The 11,567-nt window shown below is 33.4% G+C and overlaps 1 long non-coding RNA gene and 1 pseudogene across 17 annotated transcripts; both read right to left on the bottom strand.

The window, feature by feature from the left end:
* Positions 1–292: 292 nt before the first annotated feature.
* On the bottom strand, positions 293–7,795 carry LOC108339432 (serine carboxypeptidase-like; annotated as a pseudogene).
* LOC108333718 (uncharacterized) lies at positions 1,198–5,454 on the bottom strand. Of its 17 annotated transcripts, none has more exons than XR_008248840.1 (11): positions 4,960–5,454; positions 4,832–4,870; positions 4,595–4,770; positions 4,099–4,163; positions 3,821–3,954; positions 3,628–3,700; positions 3,475–3,552; positions 2,987–3,040; positions 2,660–2,725; positions 1,928–2,054; positions 1,198–1,697 (listed from the first exon to the last, which is right to left on the bottom strand). It is a non-coding gene; the product is annotated as an uncharacterized LOC108333718 (long non-coding RNA). The 17 variants fall into 17 exon arrangements; XR_008248842.1 differs by having other exon boundaries at positions 4,595–4,763; XR_008248846.1 differs by having other exon boundaries at positions 1,199–1,697; positions 4,595–4,683.
* Positions 7,796–11,567: the final 3,772 nt, after the last annotated feature.

Here is an 11,567-nt window from a genome sequence, read left to right as displayed (position 1 = left end):
ATCCAAGCGAGACACCTTCAAAAGTATGTGAAGGTCGGGAGATGGAGAGGAGTCCTCCTACGCAGTACACATGTACATAGATCTTTTGAAGATATTTTGACATAGTACATGTATCATTTTTTATTGGATTTAAAGTATATCAGCATATTAATAAATAAATAATGAACTAGTGAAAAAAATGACATGTGTGATGTGTCAAAATGTTATAAAAAAGTTGTCAAAACATTTTTTTCTATTTAAGAAAGAAAAAAAAGTAAAAAAAAAAAGAGTATTAATGTAAAAATATGTATATGGAAGTATCATTTCTCCTTCTCATTTCATTATATGTTTCTTATTATGTTTTATTTGTATTACATTCATTAATTTATCTATTTTCTCTCTCTTTTTTCCTATCCATACAATGGTCATGGTTTTAGCTGGTGAGAAAAGCTTTGAGGAGAGGATGCATTAATTCAGTTTTCCTCCCATCCAGCTCGTCATCATCTGAAGTGCAACTTTTGGTTGATCCATTGGAACCATGTGCCCTGCCCCATGCACCTGTCAATAACGAGGCCAAATGATGGATACATGAAACTATAGTTGACAATTGAAAGAGATAAATAAAAGAGAAAACAAATGTTATGATATATATTCTCATATTAATCTCTGAAATGAAAAAATTATAGTCCTATAAAATGAAACCCTGGATGAACACAGACCTTGAGAAAAGTGAGAGGTCCAGGCTATTAAGAGAACCTGCTTCTGCACCATCAACCACAAATTTCACTGTTGGAGATATCTGAAAGGCCTTTTGGCCTGACCACTGCATGGCTTGTACCCACCTTGAATTCCCTGCCATATACAAGAACACATCAACACCTCGGCACCTCAAACCACTACAAGAAAAATTCCAATTACATACAGTCAAAATCCGTATATAATATCAAAAATCCGTATATAATATGATATTACATACGGATTATATACGGTCAAAAATCCGTATATAAAAAAGGTGTAGCTAAATTATATACAGATATATTCGTATATAATTTATATACGAAAAAATCCGTATATAATTTATATACAGAAAAATTCGTATATAAAATCCGTATATAATTATATACAGAAAAATCTGTATATAATTACATAAGAAAAATCTATATATAATTATATACGGAAAAATCCGTATGTAACTTTTTATTTTACAAAAAAAAAACTGATTTCTCGTATGCACTCAATAATTAAAAGTTCTATATAGTTGATAAATATCAAATACAGTTGCCAAATTTTCAAATAGTAAGAATTATCTTTTATAAATAGAATTCAAAGAAACAAGTACAACTCTTTTTCTTTAACAAACTCTTAAACAATTACATTAATGAATCTATTATAATGTGTTACCTATTCAACAACCACAATTTTAATATATACTCATAATAAATAAACTTATCAATCTAAATCTAAGTTGGCACTATGTCAAAACCATTTACAATGATAAATACCATACTAGACAGTAGTAGATTTATTTAGTTCAGCTAAGACTACAAAAGTATCACTTGCTTCTCTTTTTGCTTCTAGAGACTCCATATACTATGAATATCTTGTCATGCTCATCTTTAGGTTTGTTTGCTTCATGAAAGAAAGAACCTTGATATTCTTCAAAAAAGACATTGTTCTTCATTCTGCTAAGCTGATTGTATGTTGCTCATCCTCCAACCCTTATAGTGTATAACACCAACCAACATGTTTTCATCACAAAAATATTTAAGGTAACGATTTGCATCCATCATAATATAATGATGACAGTTCATTATGAACTTACAAGATAACTAACAAGCCTAAAACCAATCCAATATCATTTATGAATAATGATTATAGACGTGATCTCAAATTCCATTGACAAATAATGATTATAAACTAAAATCATTGCCTTTATAGTTCAACTTACCTTGGTATGTTGTAGAAGGAGGAAAATAGAAAGAGAAAGGTGGATATGATGATTCAGATGCAGAAAATAATTACTGAAAGAAGTGCTTCTAAGAAGACTGAAATTGAAACCAAGACTTCCTTGACTTCTGCAAAAAAACCAATAGATGATATAGATGAGATATAAACTTCTCCAAAGCCTCGGTGAGTCGATTCAGTGGTATAAGTTCTGAAAAGTTCTTTTAGTGAGTCTATCTCACCGTGTATATATTTACTACTAATATATAAGAAAACGATTTGTAATATTATAGTATGATAATTATGTAGGTCTACATAGACAATCAACTATACGGACTTTCTTCACCATAATCAAAATCAAAACAACTTTGACTAAGTCCAAAGCTTTTGTCATAACTAAAATATTTTCTAATATTGCATCTTCACATTATTTATATTTTTAGAGCTAACAAATAATGTAATAACATTTGATCAATAATTAATCAATTATTTAATCACATTAATTTCTAATTTAGTATTCAAACATTAAAATTAATTTCTTTGGCAAATATTATAATATGTATAACTTACTGGGTTCAAAATCAAACCAGTAACATAAATCAAATTAATAAATTAATTACAATATAAATGTGTAGATAATATTAATTGCAAAGCTGAGAATAGCTGATATATAAAAAAGTATTAAGTGGAGGGTAAAATATTGGTACATATAAAATGTTAGAATGTAAAATATTACCAAAAAGAAATTTACTTGACTATTTGATGCATTGAAATTCTCCACCAGCTCTACAATCTCAAACCGCTTCATCATTGTAGCATGAAGCACCCGCATTAATAGACAAATTATAAATATTATATAGTTAGAACAGTTAACAGAAAAATGATAAAGCCTTTTTTCTTTTTAATTGATTCTTATTCTTATAGAAATGATTGAATTGAAACACAATAAGTAAATTTCTTTATAAACACACTAAGTAATCTAAATAGGTTAAATGGTTAAATAGTAGAAACCAAGCCGCCTCTAAAAACAAATAGAAGAAATCAAGGATATCTTTACTCATACCATTCATCATAAATCTAATCCTTCTCATCATAACCAAGGTCTCATCTTTAATTCCTACAAAAATATCAAATTAAATTAATTCCTACAATGTAATTGAAAGCATTATTTCAAAATTTGTATTTTCTTTTGGTTTAAATCTTGAAAAACTTTAAAGTATCAAAGTATACTTGTATATGATATATTTTTAATTTATTTACAATTGACATTATAATTACATAGAAGTTATAATTAGATGACATTTTTAATTTATTTACAATCAATTCATATTTCAATTGTTTCTAAAAACGTGCCTCCAAACAATTAATCCATATTTCAATTAGCTTAAGCATTAAATTGCTTTTAAAAGAAATGCCTCCAATCAATTAAGTGCACACCATAGTTGGAATAAACCAGTGTATTTTCTCGTGCATAACATATTTTCTTTTACTAGTATAAACAAGAAACGTGGAACAAAGAAGACAACAGAGCTCATTCAGGTTTGAACATACCCTGACACCACCAATTTCCTGAACTGAAACAGAATCCACATATCCAAGATCATTTGCATTCGGTTGGCTGAGTTTCAACTATAGCAGGAAAATAAAAGTGATTAGACGGAAAGCATAAAACATTTTCATAACCAAATAAGCAAAAACACAAACCATAGCAACAGAACCAGTTGTTCTGCAAAATCGTCATAGTTCAAACTTTGAGCTGATTTTCAGAACCATAAGCCTATATGCAATAATATTTAAGTTAGAAAACAATCTAGACTTGAATACTTATAAAGTTCATATTAATTCAATAGCGAGAAACAACTAAAACCATCCATAAGGGATAAAAGACTTCACACACTCTTAACGGTCACAGAAATGCAAAGCCATCTCTCCAACTACTCCTCCATTGACAATCAGTTTGGCACTAGAATCTGCTACTGCCTTCATGAGCTCCTCTATTTTAGCCTCTTCAATTTTTGAATAATTTTCCAGCTATATAAATAAAAAAGAAGAGAGAAAATTCATTTAGCAAAGCATCAAATAATATAGGAAAACAAAACATTAGAAAAATTAGGGTCTATAAAATCCCAAGGATAGCGGTGCAGCCTAAGGTATAATAACTATCGAAGCACATACGGTTGGACCAGCAAGAAAAGATGTTCCTGAATCCACAATAGCAGCACAACCACCCTCACAAACACCTAAAAGAACATTGATATGTTTCAGAATTTAACGCACATTAATCAAAGCATATGCAACAAATAGGAGAAAAAGAATCTCATTTCACAAACATTGATGTAAAGATATAGTTTTTTGACCCTGCATTTCTTGAAAATAAATTCAAGTATTAGGAAGTAAAAAATTCAGTCTAGATTCACTCCTTATACCATATTCCAAAGCATCTTAACCACTCAATGACTCCACTAGTAAATCCCAAAATAGAAGTTTTTATTGTCGAGGAACAATAAAATCACCTGTAGAAGCACCTCCAATGAAAAACTCTCCAATTTCAATTTGCAAAAGATAACTTTCATGCTCAAGAATTTTCTGGTGTGAATACATACATACATACATACATGTGTCTGTGTATTTAAAAGGAATTCCTAATCAAATAAATTGTGTTTTTGCTAACCTGCCAGTAACCTTTTTTAGTAACTGGAATATAAGTGTGGTCTCCTTTAAAGTGCTTTAGGTTAACACCACCGAAAACCATTTCACCACCTTTTTTCGCATTTGGATCCCCATTCAACAAAAAGGAAAAAACCTTCTCACTGATAAGATTTTGCTCTACCATTTTGTACCTGTGATCTTGCATATGCGACTCATTCAATAATATTCTCAATCACCAAACACATAAAACAAAACATACCTTAAAAGCCCTCTGAATCTTCCCTAAATGCAACACCCCCTAAACGCAACACCGGTAGCACAATGAAGATCTCCTAAAGATGCACACAAGAATCCCATAAAGCTTAACAAAAAGTGGTGGACAGAAACCTTCTTCTTTGCATAAAAAAGTGGTCGCCGGACACATTAAACTTGACCAGAGTAGTTTCCTTGTCGAGGCGCAAGAAGCAGTTGCGGCGGCCGCGGACGAGGTTGATGATGGCGAGGCAGTTGTCACAAGCAACGGTGAGGGCGCACTCACCGAACGGTTCAGGGCAAGGTCGTTGATAGCGGCGTGGCAGTGGAAGAAAAGCGTAGTAAGATGGACGAAGCCGTCCGCGTAAAAAATGGTGAGAGAGCCAGCGACGTTGGCAGAGATGAGGTTGCGGGGGAACGGAAGATTGGTAGGGGCGTAGAAGGAGAAGGCGGTGACAAAGGCAGAGTGTTGGTGGAGGGAACTGAGGGAGGAGGCGGTGGAGAGGTCGTAGAGATGGATGGTGTCGTCGTCACACTCCTCGCTCTTCTTCCTAAAACCCTAGGTTTTTTAACACTGAGACAAACGAAAGAAGCTTGGAGACAAATGAAAGAAGCATGGAGGCAAAACAGAAAAACGAAAACCTATCCTTTTAGTTTTACTTTTTATTAATTTATAATAATTCATTTTAAAATTCCATATGTAATATTAGAAGGTAATGTATATCAGATTACATGCCAATTTTAAATGGTTACTCATGGATTATATCTTCAGCTAATCTTTCCGTCTAAACACGCGTCAACATTACATATTTTATATACATAAAAAATATTTGTATATAAAATCGATATTTAACTTTTTTTTTGTGATCCGTATATAAAATCTATATACGGATCAAAATCCGTATGTAAATAGCAGTAGTAATTCTCATTTTTCTTGTAGTGAACTAACATCAACAATAATTTGTTCCCAAATGTGTCAAGATGAATTCACCAAGCCAATTGCATATGAGATCTTTTTCCCCAGCATACACCAGCAACTTGATTCCATCCTCAAGAAGACCAGGAATCCCCACTTCCAGGTTTTTCATCCAGTCTTCCACCATTTCAAATCGAACGTCTAAACTGCATATAGCATACCCCAAGTCATCGCTCACACCTAAAGCACTCTTCACTTTCTGCATGTTTAGCAACGTCTCCACGCTTGTGAAGTTGTAGCAATAAGGCGCCCCCTCACATTTCTTTCTGATGTCATAGTACTGCAGTTTGGTCATCAGCAGAATGAGATATCTAAACAGTTAAGTAGCTTCTATTCTTTCATTATTATTACTTACATTAATGTTGTCGGTAAACTTTAGGATACGCTGGAAAATCTTATGACAAATAAATAACGCATTGCTGCAATTTTTTCCACCCTGAGTTTCTGAAAAATCATACACTATAACAACGTGAAACACCACAGTAGAAAGAAAGAGATGTGAGTGACAAATGCAAAAGTTGTACCGCAAGTTTTAGTGGATTGCTCACAGTCTGGGATTAACATGCTGACGTTGTCGTACTGAGCCTGAGTAATTATCCCGTTGTCTAATGCAAAATCTGGGTATGCTTCGTATTGAATTGCTGGATTGATTAACCCGTTACCGATAGCAAAACCCTGTTGTTACGTCGAATGCAAGCAAAACCAACAAGATAATTACCAGTCATTTCATTCATTAACCTTTCTCAGTCATATATATATATATATATATATATATATATATATATATATATATATATATATATATATATATATATATTGTGCAAGACCTTGAGGTTTATATGGAGTGTTTGATTTTGTTTATTTCCTTGGTTAATCCGGGATGCAAGTGCAGGAACATAGTGTCCAGCATATGATTCACCAAAGATGAAGAAGTCATTCTTAACGAAATCAGGATGCGCCTTGAAAAACTCCTGCAATTATAGTAATTAAAATGAATTGGTAAATCTTATTTATACACAACACGATATTTTTATCTTGTATTCGGATACATTATGCAACAAGGGACTTTTATATAATTAATTATCACCTGCAAGAAATCATATAAATCATTGCTAACGCCGGCTTCATCGTGTCGAATGTCACTATCATCAGAAGAGTAACTAAAACCTGTCCCAGTGGGTTGGTCAACAAATATAATATTTGATGCCTGCAATATATGACAAAAAACAAATGGTTGATACTAATAAGAAAAAAAGTTTGGTGTTAAGTTTATAACAGTTTCGATAATGGAAACATGGAAATTGAATAAGGTGACCTGATCCCAGCCGTAATCATTCCATGTAAGAGACAAGTTACTGTTAATATGGAAAGGTCCATTTTCGAAGAACAAAGCTAATTCGCTTCCACACCCTGGTCCTCCAGTCAACCATATCACAACTGGATCATCCGTACTGTTCCGTGATTCAAAGAAAAAGTAGAACATCCTGCATGTCGTACAAGTCATACACCACTGGTCACAATCGTTTGACTTTAAATTTATCGAGAACTAAAAAAGAAGCTCGATAATCATCATGAAGAAGAGCCTTTTCTACAGCCCTTTGACTCATCAAATTGCATTTACTCAAATACTCTCAATCTCGTGTCACAACACAGTCATTCCAGAGAAGTGATATATTTACCTTGCAGCTCTGGAATGAGGAAGTGAATAATAGCCTGCATGGTGCCCAAGGTCTTCAACAGAAGGGCCAGATCACCGAGAAACGAGAACTTCTTCTCCACTATCTGACCAGGGATAAAACCATCATCGTCACCTTTTATGATGTTAACTGAGTCCTTCGGAAATACGTCATGGCTTCTTATGAGGTTTTCTGCATGTGATTGTGGTGGGTTGGCTGGGTCATGAGAGGGATCAGAAGTAGCAAAAGAAGAAGAAAGTGACAGGAAGAAGAACAATAGAAGATAGAGTTTGGAGGATGGTGATGATGGCAATGCCATGTTGTTTGCATTTGTGAAAAAGGCAAGGCAATGACTCTGAATTTATAACACATTCCCAATGCAGAAAATGTTGATATTTGGAGAGTAATGGTTAGAGTGATATACATTTCCATACATTATTTAACACATTATTATTATAAGAATAAAATGATTATAAAATAATAATTTTTTATATTTTAAAATAAAAAGTACAAAATAAAGAAAGATAATATAAAATAAATGTAAAAAAGGAATATAAAATAAATGTAAAAAGTTTGTGTCAGAAAATATCATTTATCAGGGTATTAACTAATTAACACTCTCTAGAATAAATAGGATATATCCGTTGAGGAAACTGAGAGACAAGAAGATTTTGTTTTATTCAGAGATAAAATAAATAACATCATAAACGGATTTACCAAAAGAGACTTGCAACAGCCAAAAACAGCTAACTTCTCACACTAAATAGCAGGAAGATTAGACAAACTTTATTTGATTCTCATTATCGTAAACAACAACATTAAATCGTCATGTCTGGTCAACATAGACTTTTCCACCTTCATCCCACAAGCTAATTAACTCTTCTAAATTGAAGTTATTATATATAGTCACTATATGTTCATTTAAGTTTATAATTTATTCGTGATATTTTTCGTTTGCACAATTAAGATTAATATGCATTACAAATTAATACATGAAGAAATTTTGATGTAGACCAACCAATTTGTATAAGTTAATCCTTTTGTTGTAAAATTTTGCATGATTTATTCATGCAAAATTATTTAACTGCAGTTTAAAAAATATATGTTTAAAATATTTTTTAGAAGCTGTAAATAAGTGTTTTAAAGGAAAAGAATTGTGAATGCCTAAAATGGTGATTTGATAGGGAAAAGAAAAAGAAAAAATGTATAGAAAGTTTTTCAAATTATTCATGGACAATCAAAAAATGCTTTCCACCTCATCAACTTATATATATATATATATATATATATATATATATATATATATATATAAAGTTAGTTATTATGTAAGGAAAACAGCACATTAAGTAGAATTGATATTTGAATAATTAATAAATCACGCCATGCTTATTTTCCCCTTTACGTAATTATTTTTATTTACAAAAATACACCATATTATGTTGGTGAAGGTGACTACAAACAAATGTATATTCTTACTTGAATTTGAGCATTGTATCATCCAAAAATCCTATGATATTATTGTTCTTAGTTATTCACGATGTGAGAAATTGCAGTTTATATGATGTTGGAAAATAAAGATCATACACGAAGGTTCACTATATACTCATGAAAATGTGTGGAAATATTGCATTTAAAATGTGTGGAAATATTGCATTTAATTTTTGATTAGCTAATTTGTTGTGATTAGGTTTTTACTGTTATTGTTCTTTCTTATAGGCTATGTATTATAACAACTCCTAAAGTAATGGGAGAATCCTGTATTATAAAATAGTGCAGTATGATGAATAAAGTAAGTGATGATTTTATCCCAAAAATATTTCTTTATGGTATCAGAGTCATGATTAGATTCTATCCTAGCGAGTTTTAAGTGGGCATTTTATTCTTCTATTTCACCCGTTATTAGACCACCAAATTTCTACTATCACGCACGAGATGTCTATACCTCGGCGTGAAGGGGGTCTGTTGGAAGTCCCACATCGACTAGAGATAAGGCCAAATTATAATATATAAGTGAGGTGCAAACCTCACCTTACAAGCCGGTTTTGTGGGGTTGAGTTAGGCTTAAAGTCCACTTCTAACATGGTATCAAAGTGGTGATCATATCTTAAACCATGACCTCAAACAATCATTCATCCTTCACCACTTGCGAGAACTCATCCTCAACCGGATCTTCCCGGAGCCAAATCATTATGGATTCCTTCACTCCGCAAATTACAAACCATAAACTCTCTGGCCACAATTATCTTTCATGGTCACAATCGGTTCGTATGTTCATCCGTGGAAAAGGAAAAGATGAGTTTCTTACCGGTGAATCCATTCAGCCTGTTGAAACCGATCCTTCATACAAAAATTGGATTGCAACGAACAGTATGGTGCAGTCATGGCTCATCAGTTCAATGATGCCTTATATCGGGGAAAATTTCTTGCTTTTCTCCACCGTAGTAGAAATCTGGGAAGCCGCCAAGTTGACCTATTCAATTGCAAATAATACCTCTGAACTCTTCGACACCGAGAGCACTCTACACGATCTCCGACAAGGTGATAACTTTGTCACTGATTATTTCAATTCATTGACTGGATTATGGCAGAAAATCGATTTATACGACACTCATTCATGGAAGTGCTCCGAAGACGCCCTCACATACAAACGGGTTGTTGAAACGAAGCGAGTTTTCAAGCTTTTATCGGGTCTCAATAAAGAACTCGATGAAGTGCGAGGACGCATCATTAGCATCAAACTGTTACCCTCGTTACGTGTTGCCTTCTCTGCGGTCCGTCACGAGGAGAGTCAAAGGAAAGTTATGATGAAAGAGCAGATTGCAGCAGCACGAAACCTCAGTGTTGAATTCTGCTGATTCCAACGCCTTTGCAGCAAAGGGCCAAATCAACAACAGACCACGCAAAGGTAGACCGTATTGTGATCATTATCGTCGTCCGAGTCACTCACGAGAGACATGTTGGAGAATCCACGGCAAGCCGCTAGACTGGAAACCTTTCAGACCCACAAGAGATTCATCAAATCGCACTACCAATGCTTCCGTTACAACATCTGCCTTCAACAAGGAACAAATGGAAATTCTTCAGTGACTTATTAGTGAAAATCATTCCACGACACCTTCGGTCCAAGCCAACACTGTCATGCACGATAATAGTGAGCATAAAGCCCTCCTTACCTCTACCGACAACCTTTCATGGATTGTTGATTCTGGCGCGTCTGATCATATGACTGGTAACTCGTCTCTATTCTCCACATTGAATTCGTGTAATTCGATTGCCACTGTGACAATTGCCGATGGAACCAAGTCACCGATAAAGGGAGTTGGAAATGTTAAACTCTCTAAAAAACTTACCTTGACTCAAGTTTTTTACATTCCTGATCTTAAGTGCAACCTCTTGTCAGTGTCAAAATTAAATAAGGATTTGAAATGTTTAACAGTATTTGAAAGCAATTTGTGTCTGTTTCAGGAGCGGAGTCAGGAACGATGATTGGATGTGCTAAACTCATAAATGGACTCTACCATTTTTCTATAAATAAACCAAGTCATCATTCTCATCCACGAAAGTTAGTCTCACTGTCTTATCCTTGTTGTTTTTCTTCCAATAAAATTGGTGATGTTATGCTTCTTCATTATCGATTAGGTCACCCGAATTTTGGGTATCTCAAACACTTGTTTCCAAATTTGTTCATTAATAAAAAGGTGGATGATTTTTTCTGTGAAGTGTGTCAGTTGTCAAAACATACTCGTGCATCTTATATTCCATTACCATATGTTGCATCAAAACCTTTTTCAAAAATTCACTGTGACATTTGGGGAGCCTCCGAAATCTCCTCAATCAATGGAGCTCGATGGTTTCTCATTCTTGTTGATGATCATACACGTCTATGTTGGGTTTATCTTATGAAAACAAAATCCGAAACCATATTAATAATCAAGTAGTTTCACTCAATGGTTATTACTCAATTTCAAACTCAAATAACCAATTTTCACTCGAATAATGCAAAAGAATTTTTCAACAAAGACCTTAGCAATTTCTTCTCATGTAATGGAATTATTCATACGAGTTCATGTGTCTACACACCTCAACAAAAC

The sequence above is a fragment of the Vigna angularis genome, chromosome 5 (genome assembly GCF_016808095.1).
Source record: "Vigna angularis cultivar LongXiaoDou No.4 chromosome 5, ASM1680809v1, whole genome shotgun sequence".
NCBI classification, from domain to species: domain Eukaryota; kingdom Viridiplantae; phylum Streptophyta; class Magnoliopsida; order Fabales; family Fabaceae; genus Vigna; species Vigna angularis.
The sequence above is the reverse complement of the archived record's forward strand: the minus strand, read 5'-3'. Positions and strand labels throughout refer to the sequence as shown.